This window comes from Bidens hawaiensis, unplaced genomic scaffold (assembly GCF_021521415.1).
Source record: "Bidens hawaiensis isolate Kalapana, Puna unplaced genomic scaffold, B.hawaiensis_p1.1 tig00007761_1, whole genome shotgun sequence".
In the NCBI taxonomy this organism is placed as follows: Eukaryota; Viridiplantae; Streptophyta; class Magnoliopsida; order Asterales; family Asteraceae; genus Bidens; species Bidens hawaiensis.
This window is the reverse complement of record NW_027491539.1, coordinates 186,408-199,874: the sequence shown is the minus strand read 5'-3', so window position 1 is coordinate 199,874 and position 13,467 is coordinate 186,408.

The following is a 13,467-nucleotide window of genomic DNA, read 5'->3' as shown; positions in this document are numbered from 1 at the left end:
TAATGAGGTAATAAAATAATCTGTTGGTTTGTTTTTTATCTTGGTTTATATTGATTTCCTATTGTGACTTTATGCTTGCTTCTTTAGGTTGTTAAGAGAATCCTTTTGAGAACCTGGAAACAAGGTACGTACTAAAATAATACTAGATGCTATGATAACAATTGTTAAATTGCCATGTTAAATTAGTCTAATGTCATTCAACAATTATGATGCGGTTATGCCTAATGTTGATTTGTGTATGCAGACTGGACTCAAGTACACTAAATTGATTGCAAAAGTTCATAGATTGCTGTCAAAAGCCATTTTCGGAATTCGCTTGGAAATTGTTGAACGGGCCGAAGTAAATTGCGAGTGCGTTGACTGCAGGTCTCGGGCCAACCGTTTGCTATTCGGAGTTAAATAAATAGTGAGCAGCAGCTTATTTATTAACAGATATGCAAAGCAAATTAAAGGTAAATTAAGAGTAGTGTTGGTATATTTGTTGGCAATAACTAGACTGAATGCAACAGCCATGTTTTGTAAATGGCCAAAGCTGCCAACTTTCATATCCATTGGAAAAGATAGGATCTGGTGAAGACAATTGGGGTGAATCGTCGTAATTGCAGGCGTTTTATTTAAAGATTCAGCTATTAGAAAAACAATTGATTTGATTTTTGTAAGTGTCAAAATTGTTACTGAAGAACTTTTTTTTTCTCTAAATTTTGACTAATGGGTGTAACGAACCATACCAACCCCTGTGACCATTGTCAGTTTAGGAATTTGCCCAAACCACTAAAAAGATGGAAACCAAACTTTCAGCTTTCACACAAGCAAACATTAGGTACATGACGGTTTTCTCGCGGCGGGTTCAAATACTAGTTTACTAATAATCTTATCTTAGTCTTCTAATAAAATAAAATAGTTATTGTATACTTTTTATTTGGTTTATTGTATGAACTATGGTATTTCATTCGTGTTATTATGTTACAGGTCATTGGATGCTAATGATACTTATTTTGGACTTGTACGAGCATGTGATGAAGTCCTGGGATGATTAGCACTTAAAACGGAGCTGAGCTACTGATTAAAAAAGCAAAACTTCTTGGCGTTGAAGCTCATCGCGTGGTGGATATAGGTCCATCGCGATATGCGATGGACGTGAGTTCAGGTCTTCACGATACGTGACGAGGCTATAAATCATGAAAAAATTGGATTTTGGCCTATATCTCTTATTTGACGAACCCTAAGCAGTTATCATTGCTTCCAGCAGTTTCCATGATCCTGTTGACGACAACCAGAGATCTCCATCACTACCATGTCATTTCTAATGGCTTTCCTCATCAAAATTGAAGATTTAACGAAGACGATGAGCGGCTAATCCTCTCGAATCATTCTCGGGTGTAGATTATTGTAACTTTTCAGTTGTTTTCTGATGTTTAGAACTGAGCTATTGTAATTACTGATTGATAATATATAAACATTAATGTTAGGTATTGCTAAGCATTCAGTTGATTTAGGTTTATTTCTATCTAAATGATTAATCTGTCAACTGTTGTGATACATGTTTCATAGGGTTTGTTGATTAGTTTAAGTTTGATAAAACATGCATTTGTTCTTGATTGAGCCACACTGGCAAGGAACCTTTGGTCACCAGTGTCGTGTATTTACGTTCGTTGATGCCTAAGATTGGATTATTCAGTTAACCCATGGTTGTTTATCGATAATAAATATGTTAAATGACATGAGATTGTTGTTTAGTTGCATGCTTGAACCCTGGATGTAATTTGTTATTAATTGAACTGTTTACAACTTGTAAGAGTTTATACTACATAAATTAATAAGCTTCATAATGATTTGAATCGGTTACATAACACACTGACCACTTACTATTCGTGGTCCGACACCCTATTTACCCTAACTAGTTTAAAGGGTGAATAGACACTATTTGCTCTTATTTGTTATTAGACCATGACATCTAGATCAGTGTCAACCCATATTCAATTCTAGTATATTTTTTTATAATATTCTTCTAATCTCTCATTTCATTCATCCTAGCCAGATATACGTCATTTGTCAAAACCTTTTTTGCCGTTTGGTTATAAAATAACATATCTTAGTACAACATCAAACGTTTTCACAAATCGCTTTATTTATTTTGTAACTCACTTCCGTTATAGATCGCACGCAACAAGGGAAGTTGGATTGGTCAACGCGTTACAGAATAATTGGAGGACTTGCTAGAGGAATTTTGTACCTACATGAAGATTCAAGGTTAAGAATTATTCATCGGGATCTCAAAACAAGAAATATATTGTTAGATGAAGAAATGAATCCAAAAATATATGATTTTGGCATGGCAAGGATTGTGTGGGGAAATAAAACAAGGGATGACAAATAGGATTGTTGGAACATAGTAAGTAATCTAACTTTCACATTAAGCACATATAAAACTAGCATTAGGGCATCCATAATGGAAGGGTTAAAAACGTACATTTTTAATGTTACGTCAAAACCACGTAGACCCTGTTTTTTTTTCTTCAGTTGTATGCATAAGTGGTTGAAGCCCTTGTAATGTTTAAAAGTTTTTTTTTTAATTCATTAGAAAAATATAGAATAAAAAGAGAGAGAGATGATTGGTTCTTCGACCAACACTTTTGACCCGATGCAACCATAATGCCATTGACAAAAAAAAAAAAAACAAACATGCAAGACCTAAACTCATTTAAAACTCCTCGCCCATAGCGGTGCGGGGACGATTTAAGCGGAAAAAGGGTCGGGGAAGCACCAATTTCGGATACCCTTATACGCTACGTCATTCACATAACACTTTTATTGTCAAAGTTGGTACCATTTTGAAATTTTATTTTGCTTTTGTAAGTGGATATATGTTACCGGAGTATGCAATGCATGATCGCTTCTCTGTGAAGTCGGATGTGTTTAGTTTAGGTGTATTGCTTCTAGAAATTATCAGTGGAAAGAAAAACACAGTGATCTTTCAACCAGGCCACACGGACCTTCTATGCCATGTGAGTACACCGATTTTCTTCATGCCTAGATGTCAATTTTCTACCGTTCTAACTTATTCGTAAATATTACTTTCTAGGCATTCATTATGTGGAAGAATGGAGAACCACTCAAGATACTTGACTCACATGTAGTGAACTCTATCTTCGAAAATGAAGCCTTACGTAGTATCAATATCGCATTATTGTGTGTTCAAGAAGATGATGAATTAAGACCATCAATGGCTTATGTAGTCTTAATGCTCAATAGTTACTCTACTCCATTACCTGTTCCTCAAAATCTTCTTTATACAAAAATGTTTTCACCGTCTTTCTCATTCTCTAAAAAAACAATGTTGAAGGAAAAAGATCATTTTGCCTTTTTGTTTATTATTATGTTTTGTGTTTACTTTTGTCATTGATTGCGCCTTTTTTTATATTGTGTTATATTAGTTAACATTCTGTTATATTTTGTTCGGAATTGTTTTATATTTTGCGATATGTTATGCTTTTTTTAGTTATAATTGTTACTTTTGTTCATTTTTGTCATTGTGTCTTTTCGTCTTTTTTAACGAGAATGACGGAGGAAACATTTGAGTTTTTTTTAAATCGTTTTTTATTTACATTCTGAGTTAAGCTTTTTTTTTTAGGGTTTTTTTTGTGTCATCACAACACTTCTCATTTTTGTATCTGTGATAGAGCAACAAAGAAGAAACCTTATTTTACCACGTTATTATGGGAAGTTTAACAATATTGTTCGTACTATATATATTATTTTGTTTTTACTTTAATTTTGTTCATTTATTTTAAATAACTAACATTACTTATTTTTATAATTTGACAAATTTCTTGTAATATACAAATTCAAAATCTATTAAACATATATACAAGTAGCTTGTAACTAAACAAGTGTTAGTAATTTCATGATCAAGACATTTTACAGAAAATAATAACAACATATCCATCCAATATTGGTTGACAAAATGAAATTACATTTTTTTTTCACTGTTACCATCTGTTTCACTATCCGACTTGCTATATATGTACGTGTGGTCCTCACCGGAATTTTATTAATGTTGTTGTCACCATCTCACGTCTCTTCCATGAATTCACATTAAATTTAATATATTCGTAACGACCATAGTATATAATATGATTATAGAAGATGACTAGAGAGCAATATGACCGAAAGGTTGACATGCATATTCTTCCCAAAAGCCGGCCAAACAAGGTAAGCGGATGAAACCAAGACATTTGGTCTCCAAATATTCGAGACTCGTTTTTTTTGTAAAATTATTAATTATTACATATAACACATATTATTTTTATTTTAATTGAATTAAAATTATTTTGTTGTATTGTAGTGGTAAGACCATATATAGTGGATTACAACTAAATGATGTAGTGGGTAGAGTCTCTCCCAATTATTATCTCAGTAATAAAAATTATTTTTTAATTAATAATAATGCAATAACATTTCAATATTAAATAACTAAAGTTTACATTTAAATTAAAAACGACAAAAAAATTACTGTCTTCGTCTTCCCCTTCAAACTCATCTTCACCTTCTTCATCTCCTTCTTCAAACTCAGCTTCAATTTCTTCATATTCTCATGCAAACTCATCTTCACTTTCCTCGTCTCCTTCTTTGTCATCTCCGCCTGCTACATATTCACCTTCGTCTTAAACTGGCCGAACCGATCAAGCAAGTTGGACCAAATCCGCTATAAGCGAATTATGTATCTCACTTGAACGCAGTTCATACGCATTTTGCACTCTCTCCTCCATAGTTGCTTGAGTTTGTTGTGAACATCCCCCAGTATATAATGTTGACATATTGCTCTCTCGTCGTTTTCTATAATCATATTATGTAGTTGATACAAGTATACATAACACCTCTCATTTTTTCCAACGTCTATAAACGACAAGGTTTCTCACCAAATTCCAACGTTGGCGAAGAACCCCAAAACCCCTCTCGATGTCCTTTCGTGAAGACACTTGTACTTTCTTAATATACTTTCTCTTTTCATCTATCGGGTCTCTAAACATTTTCACAATAATTGAATATTCAGGATATATCTCATCTCCCAAATAGTATCCGTGTGGTCGTGTGAGTAGTAGTTATCATTAGCCCAAAACGATGTGACTTGTATAGTAGAGGAGATGTATTCCTTTACCACGGGCGACGCCTCGAAAACTTTTATGTCGTTGTTGGACCCGAGACTGCCAAAGTAGGTCGACCAAACCCAAAGGTTGTATGAAGTAATTGCTTGAAGACTAACCATTGATGATTTTTGGTCACCACGTGTGTATTAACCTCGTCATGGATTCGGACAATTAGATCACTTCCAATGCATACAATCCATACTCCCGGTCATACTGAGCAAACCTTTCATGTACCAAGTAAATTCGTTGTAGGTCGTGCCAAGTGGGTCTTCTTAGATAATGTGCAGCGTATAGTTGTATTATGCCCATATAAAATTAATTAATTTTTTTTAAATAAACGCAAGTTAAATATTTTTTTTGAAAAGTTAATGTATACCGTGGAAAAAAAATACTCCAAGGTGTCTCGTGTTGTTTTTCGCCATTTTTAAGTGCCCGTCGTTGATGTCGGTCGTGTTTCTGTAGGCGATCATGCGTAACGCTGACGTACACTTCTAGATATGGATGAATCCTAATGGTCCTCATGCGTCCCTTTTTTGCTTAAAGTAGTCAAACTTGCGCTCCAAATATTCAGTATTGCGCAAAAATAAACGTTTAGACATCTGGAAGCGACATCTAATAAAAATCTTCGAGTTCTTGTATCTCAGCAAGTCATTGAAGTAGTCTTTCTTCAAACGATCGTACACACCGAAACGGTCTCGTTCAATATAATCTCCTCTTAAGATCGGGCGAGGAGAAGAACGAAGAGGATTGCATATACTTTGACGCGAGCATAATTGCACTCATAATCGCCTCATCCGCCTTGCCATCGTCTGTGTGCTCGTTATTCTCAAGATATTGGTTGATTATGTCGAAGAAAGATGGAGAATCCATTTTTTGCGTTTGATTATAGAGATTTGTAGAGAGAAATCATATAATTGTGTGAGAATTGTCGTAGGGTTTACGGTTTATACATAAAAAAATATGATTTTTTTAAAGAAAGTCGTTATACGGCTAGTTTGACCAAATTGACAACAACGCGGCGCTTCCCACGAAACGCTGAAAACCAATATCCACCCCGAAGCGGCCGTGGGGTGGGGGGTCTACCCCGGAGCTCTGGGAACGCTTCATCATCTACAACGGCTACTAGATTGTGTCTAAGAATCCCTGCTGCCATCGTGAACACGTGTGCTCAAATCCCAACTGCATATCAATTATTTCTTTTTGTGAGTGGCAGATCCTCTTTATGTGAATTTTTTTTTTCAATTTAATTGTTGCTCTTTCTGTATTAAAAACATATCAGTATTAGTTTGTTTTGTAGACACAAATGGTATCATTAATTTTTATTGTATTCATGATTTTCTCTTTTTCCAATTTCTTTTCTTGTTTATTCTATTTGTATTACAAAGAGTGTTTTTTTTTTCCTTTTTTTTAACTTACACAAAAATACTATGACAATTTTTGTGTCAAAGTTATCAAATAGAACTTAAGTTGGAGTTCTTATCAGAAAATTAGTTATATGTTGTAATTGGGCATACAAAGTTCGATTTGGAAAGTTTTATGTAGCTAACAAATCAAATTTCGTTAATGCGTCAAATAACTTGAATAATTTAAATAAAGCAATAAAATAAAGACAATGTAAAAGTCACATGATTTTTTTATTCTGCTTTAGGCCTACTAAATGATTGTGCCACTTTTGTTCTTCCCTAACCTGACCGTGAACGGGGTTTGTGCACAAACCCGAATTAGAACTAGCCTTATCAGTCCTGACTACTGAGATATATTTGATTATATTTGATGTGATCATTCAAGCTATAAAAATGTGGCCAGGCTAGGGCCGGTCAGGGTAAATATGGACCGACATTTACAAGACCAGGCATGACATGCTAAATGGGCCTGTCTCATTCCATAAATAAGTATGAATATTCTCAGGAAAAAAAAGGTTAGACTGACTGATCAAATTGTTTACCCTATCCCAAACAAAATAAAAGAAATATTTATTCTAATGCCAGAGGTTGGTGGGAGAGAGAAATCCGGGTCACTAAGACGAGGCCAACGATGTCTTGTTTTATAGAAACTCGTGGGGTGTAGGCTTGAAGTTTTCGACCCATCACTACTGTCATCTATACCGAGCTCCTATGTTACCGATTTTTACATTAACAGTGACTAATAGTAATTGAAATGCAAGGTCTGGTCTTCCTTCTTTGTTTTCCAAATTGTCACCATCTCAAAATCTATATAGTATTTACTAATTTAGGTGGTCATCACTTTTTAATAAAAAATTTGTCACCCTCAACTTCCTTCCATGAAATCAATGTGCATTTTCCTACTAATAAAATTCAATTGTTAAATAGATGATGTAACATCAATGTCACCTCATTCTTTATGACCAGAGTCCCAGATCAGCCTGGTTGCATGAATAAACACACAAACAAACTGGCTTACACGAAAAACTATAAGGGAGGCATAACAAAAACATTAACCTCAATGGACTTAAAACCCAAACTGGGAAACCCATTAAATTGCCTTCAGGGGTTTTGGATTTGAATTTGCTACTCATATCTTTTGTAAATTTTGTAGTCTAAACCCAAAAATCAATTAAATAAAAAAACATGTAATCATGTATGACACTGTATAGAATCGAATGAAATCCTAGATCAATCTATGAATTGTGAATCACTTTTATATAAACCTATTTGTGGGTTGTACATATTAATTTATCAGATTAGACAAAGTTTTCTTTAGATGGATTTGGAATTTGATCATTTTGCGAATGTCTGTGCCGATGGGGATTAAAGGAGACCGGGGGAACAATAGAGACATGTGAGTCCAATTTCATCTATCCCGAGCTCATTTGCTACGAATTTTCGTATTAAAATTGTCTAATTGAAATGAAGGCATTGGCCTTCCTTCTCTGTTTTCCAAATTGTCACCATCTCAAATTCTATATTCTACTTACTACTTAGGTGTGGTTGTGACCGGACTTTTGATGAAATTTTTGTCAATTTTCTTGAGCATTTATAACACCTCCCTACCCCCCCCCCCCCCAACGATTTTTAATTACATGTTTCTCAAACATTAAAATTTTAATTACAAATATCTCCTTCCTAAAATTGTATATTGCATATATAACCATTTTATTATATTTAACATATAAATTGACTATTTTACCAATTGTTTAGAAAAAAACAATAAAAAAATTAGGAAATTACATGCAGATGTGGTTGGTGATCTTGTCTGGACAAAAAATTTTCTTCCTCACATGGCACTATAGTAGCTCCATCCTCACCCTTGTCATCTTCTCCCACATGTAACACTTCAACTTTGTCTCCCCACGTTACTTCAAATTTCTTTTAAATTTGAAATTTCTTATGTGGCATCTGTATAGATGATCGAACAACCTAGTTAATCCTGCCACAAAATTGCAATCTGATGTCGTGATTGGACGACGCTTCTAGTTGCTGGTCGCCGGGGAATGAATCATCGGTGTTGATGGTTAGTGGAGGATCGGTAGTAATTTATTTTTGTTTTAAGTTGAAGGGTATACAAGCATTCAGTTAAAAATATTCTAACTCGACAGAGAAAGAGTAAAGAGTGGTGGTGGCGGCGATCATTTCAAGCGGTAACGAAGGGGCTGAAACTCGTCGAAAATAGGAAGCATGTCATAAAAGATGTCATGAGGATCCATTTAACTCTATAACTATTAATATAACTTTATTATTTATGTTATTTTTAAATTTATTTAATTGATTTTTTAATTGTAAGCAACATGCTAAACCTTTTAAATAGGGCTAAGTGAATAAATTGTTATGAATTGAGGAAACATGTAATTGTTAGTTTTGGATTGTGAAATATGTAATTAGTGGTGTTAGAGCATCCACGACCTATTCCATATATTTTTCCCTATAATTTAGCTAAAAAACACCATTCTACAAATTTATCTATCATTTTTTAAAATTTTTTCACATTCTATTCCCTATTCATATCCATAAATTAATTCTTTATTACTTTTTTCTCTTTTGTCTTGTTATATAGTGAATGGTGATTGGATGATAGGTGATATATATATGGTATGGATTAAAATTTAGTCCCTATATTTAGGGTTTTACTTTAGTTGCCATATAACTCATCCATATAACAGAGAATGGATTAGAGAGGTGATTTTGATGGTTTTCTTAATATTTACCATAAATTATATGGGTTTAACAATTTTAGAGAATGGGTTAAGAATGCTCTTAATAAAGGAATAAATATAAAAACTCCTTAAACTTGTAATGATAAATAGATAATGTAACATCAATGTCACCTCATATTTATTATTTACGAGACTCCTGCATGGATAAACACAAAAGCAAAAACAAATACATTAGCCTCAATGGATTGGAATAGCCCATTAAACTACTTTTATGTGTAACAACTCGGTTTTTTCATATATTAAACCCGACATGCTTTTATGTTCGGAGAATTTTATCAATTTTAATATCACGATTATCGAATAATTATAATATTTTTATTTATTTATTATATTAATATACATAACCAACTTTGAGATATGTATTTTTACCCCTAAACCTTAGTTTTAAACCTTTTTGTTTCCCCTATGTCTGATTTCATTACTACAGCTTTATTTTGGCTGGATTGATCGTATTCAGGCCGCCGGTATTACGTCCAGATAAGCCATCATACATCGTGATTAGAGGTAATCGTTTGGTGTACTGTAATCGTCTTCATTCAATTAACGTTAACCCTAATACTAATTGATCAATCGCTTAACAGTATAACGGATTGTAGAACCTAGGGTTTATAAACAATTTGGGCCTAAATATTGAAATCTGTATATAATGAATCGTTTTTGTTTATCACCCAACTATCATGTTAGAGAAGCTGGTTTGTTGTGCGTAGGATTACACACTGAGCCGGCCAAGGGCGCAGGTTCGAGCCCTGGCCAGCCCAGTTTTGGTTTATTTATTTATTTTGTTATTTGTTTTAAGGTATAGGTAATTTATTAATTATAATTAATATCTATTATTAAATAAATATTATGTTATTAAAACCGATATCTTGGAGTTTGTGTTTCTTGTCACGACTCATTAAAAGCTTTCGTTTATGTGTGTGTCTATATATATATATACTAGTTTTTATCCCCCGTATTACGGTGGCTGTTTTATATTATTTGTTTTTAATATTTATTTATTTTTAAAATTTTTATTTTTTTATTGTTTGAAAATTAATAATATACTTATGGTTTGATGATAAATGGTGTCACAAATAGATGAAATGGTATAATCCGGTTTAAAAGCTATATGGGTTTGATGAGACCCAAGATCCGTTTATTTCTTTTACTATAAAATCGGTTTTTTTAATTATAAATTATATATATCTTTTTTTAAATAAATCATATATTAATTTTTAGTATATCCCTATTTATAGGATTTTTATATCAAATATTTGGTGAGATTAGTTTTTAATTTAATGAGATTTATAACCCGTTTAAGAAATATCTGGGTTGATATGACCCATACCCGTGAATTCGGGTAAAATGCATAAGAAGGCTCCACTTAAAAATTAAGCAAATCTGGTGACTCCAGAAAAATGGAAACGACCACATCGCGACACGTAGGATTTTTATGTATATATATATATATATGCATAATAAGTATATTCTAGTAATAATAATAAAAAAACTAATTCTTTTTATTTAAAACCCAACACTCTGATTCACGTTTCGTCATCATTTAACGTCTTTATTGTCACACCCCAACCTACGGCGGAAATGCCGGAGCGTGAGCTGATTGTCACAGCTCACAAGGTTACTATCATGAAATTATAAAGCGACAATATCTAATTAATTTATTTATTATCAAACAACATTCATATACAACAAAAATAAAGAAAATTACAAATACAAAACCAACTATTCTTGTATATGTTTTATCCTAAAGTCATCTCTATGTGAGTTTCAGTTTGATAAGCAATCCAAATCTATAACCTGCAAATGCGTACAAAATATATATTTGTCAACAACACATGTTGAGTGAGTAGATCACCAGTTTTGACACAAAAAAAATGGCAATAATATATAATGATATAAGTGAATAAAAATAGGCAAAACTGTTATATGTGAGTATAAACAATTAAACCATAGCACATATATAAACAATCAACCATAAAGAAAGGGCTAAACCGTTTCCATGCGGATGGGCATTGGTTACCAAAAATGAGATGTCAGTGAAACCATTGCCAATGCGATCGGGCTCCGGCCACTACGACGGTCGTATGATCATACTATAATGAGATTATGTTGGACCTCTCCGAATCAAGTAAGCAAATAGTAAGTAACAGGCAATCATTCAATTGATACACAACACGAAGATCACAGTCTGCGTTTGAGAAATAATAAGATAAATAATATGATAAGTGGTACGCAAGTGTCCCCAAAACATTTGAAAACAATTAAAATAGGGGAGTGATTACTCACCTGATTGGATGAACGAAATAAAAGTTATGATGTGAGAAAGATAAATCCCCTGGGATATACCGTCATGGATTCCTAGTTAAATAAGGATAATATGAATTAATTATAAAAATATAACATAATTTAATGAATTAAGTTTTCGATGTGATTTGAGTTAAGTTTGGGATTAGAATGTTAACAATTGAACAATTGATCTCTACGGATTATTGGTTATTACGGAAACAATACAATTGTTATTATTTATTTATAATATTATTGGTTTTATTATTTATAAAGTCACCATTAATTATTCTTGATAAAATATATATTTAAATACTTAAACAATTTAAATAACATAAGATATGCTTGAAATGATAAAATCTAAATAAATAATTGATTAAATATACAGATTAAATAAAACCATTATATTAAGTATAGAATGAGATATACTTTTAATTATTTGAATAAATAAAAATACTAATACATAAATAAATAGATTATCATAATAATAATAATATGTAATTATACATATAATAATATGTATATTAATATTTACTTTAAATTGTCATAAATATATTTTATACGTTTTATTAAAAATTGGATTTGTTATAGGCTTTATCTAAAATAAATACACAACCCTTAAAATATTATATATATATATATATATAAATGATATATATACATAAATCATGTTCATAAGAGGTTTGCAAGGACTTAACGGCAAGAATACGTTAGTTTAGGGGTTTCGGTTTAATAAAATGACGCTTTATTATTGTTAATACTATTAAAATAATCATTTAATCATTTTAAAACACTTAAAAAAATTAAAAGGACTAAAACGGAATGGCTGAGGCTCGAACCCACGCCTCAGCCGGTTCTGAGAGTTAACAAACGCACCCAAGACCATCTGTGTTGGGTGTCAGTTTGTTAAAGAATGAAAAACAAAACATGATAAACAAACTGCTAAGATCCCAAACCAGTTTAAGAACCCTAGAGTTTCCAATTGATCAAATCGATGTTTTAAAATAGGTTTTCACCTACAACTAAACCACACACGAAAGGCAAGTGTACCTATCTTTTGTAATAAAGTGTCGGTAAGAACCGAATATCAATCCATGGACACGACAAATTTCTAGTAATAAATCTTTGTAAATGACTAACCGAACAAGTAAATCTTAAGTTGAATTTTAATTAACTAAATTTGCATACAATGAAAATAAGCAAGTAAACACACAAGAATATAATCAATCCAACAAACTACTTAGACATGAATCCACTCTACTAATATGATAAAATAACAATAATATGGTAAAACATCATGAATCTAAACATAAATACTAGATTACAATAAAGCAACCTAATACTAGCAAATAACCATCATGATGGGTTTTCAATCAAGAGATAAACATAGACTAACTTGTTTGTCAAAACAACAAAGTCTCATAATCAAATGAAAGCTAGCATGAACAACATTCTAACCACCTAAGATTACACTAAAGTAGCCAAATTCATGAAATTAATATAAACTTATGAAACTTTAACTAGCAAGTCATCACCAAGTCAAGAATCATAACAACACTCATCAATTTTCCAATATTAAGTGTAGGGTTTCAAACTCATCAATAATTATATAACCAAGTTAATTTTTACTAGTCATTCATAACTTAGTAATGTAAACAAAGATTTCATGAACATTCAAAGTTTACAAACAAACATCTAGAACATAGTTTTCCAACATGAATGCCTAAACATTTGCAAAACTAACAAGTTTATGTAACATAACAAGCATGAACACCATTAATATCAACTTATAAATTCAACCATATTCTTGAAAGAAAACCACTTTACCAAAATCATGCATAGATAATATATCACATTAATAAGAGTTTC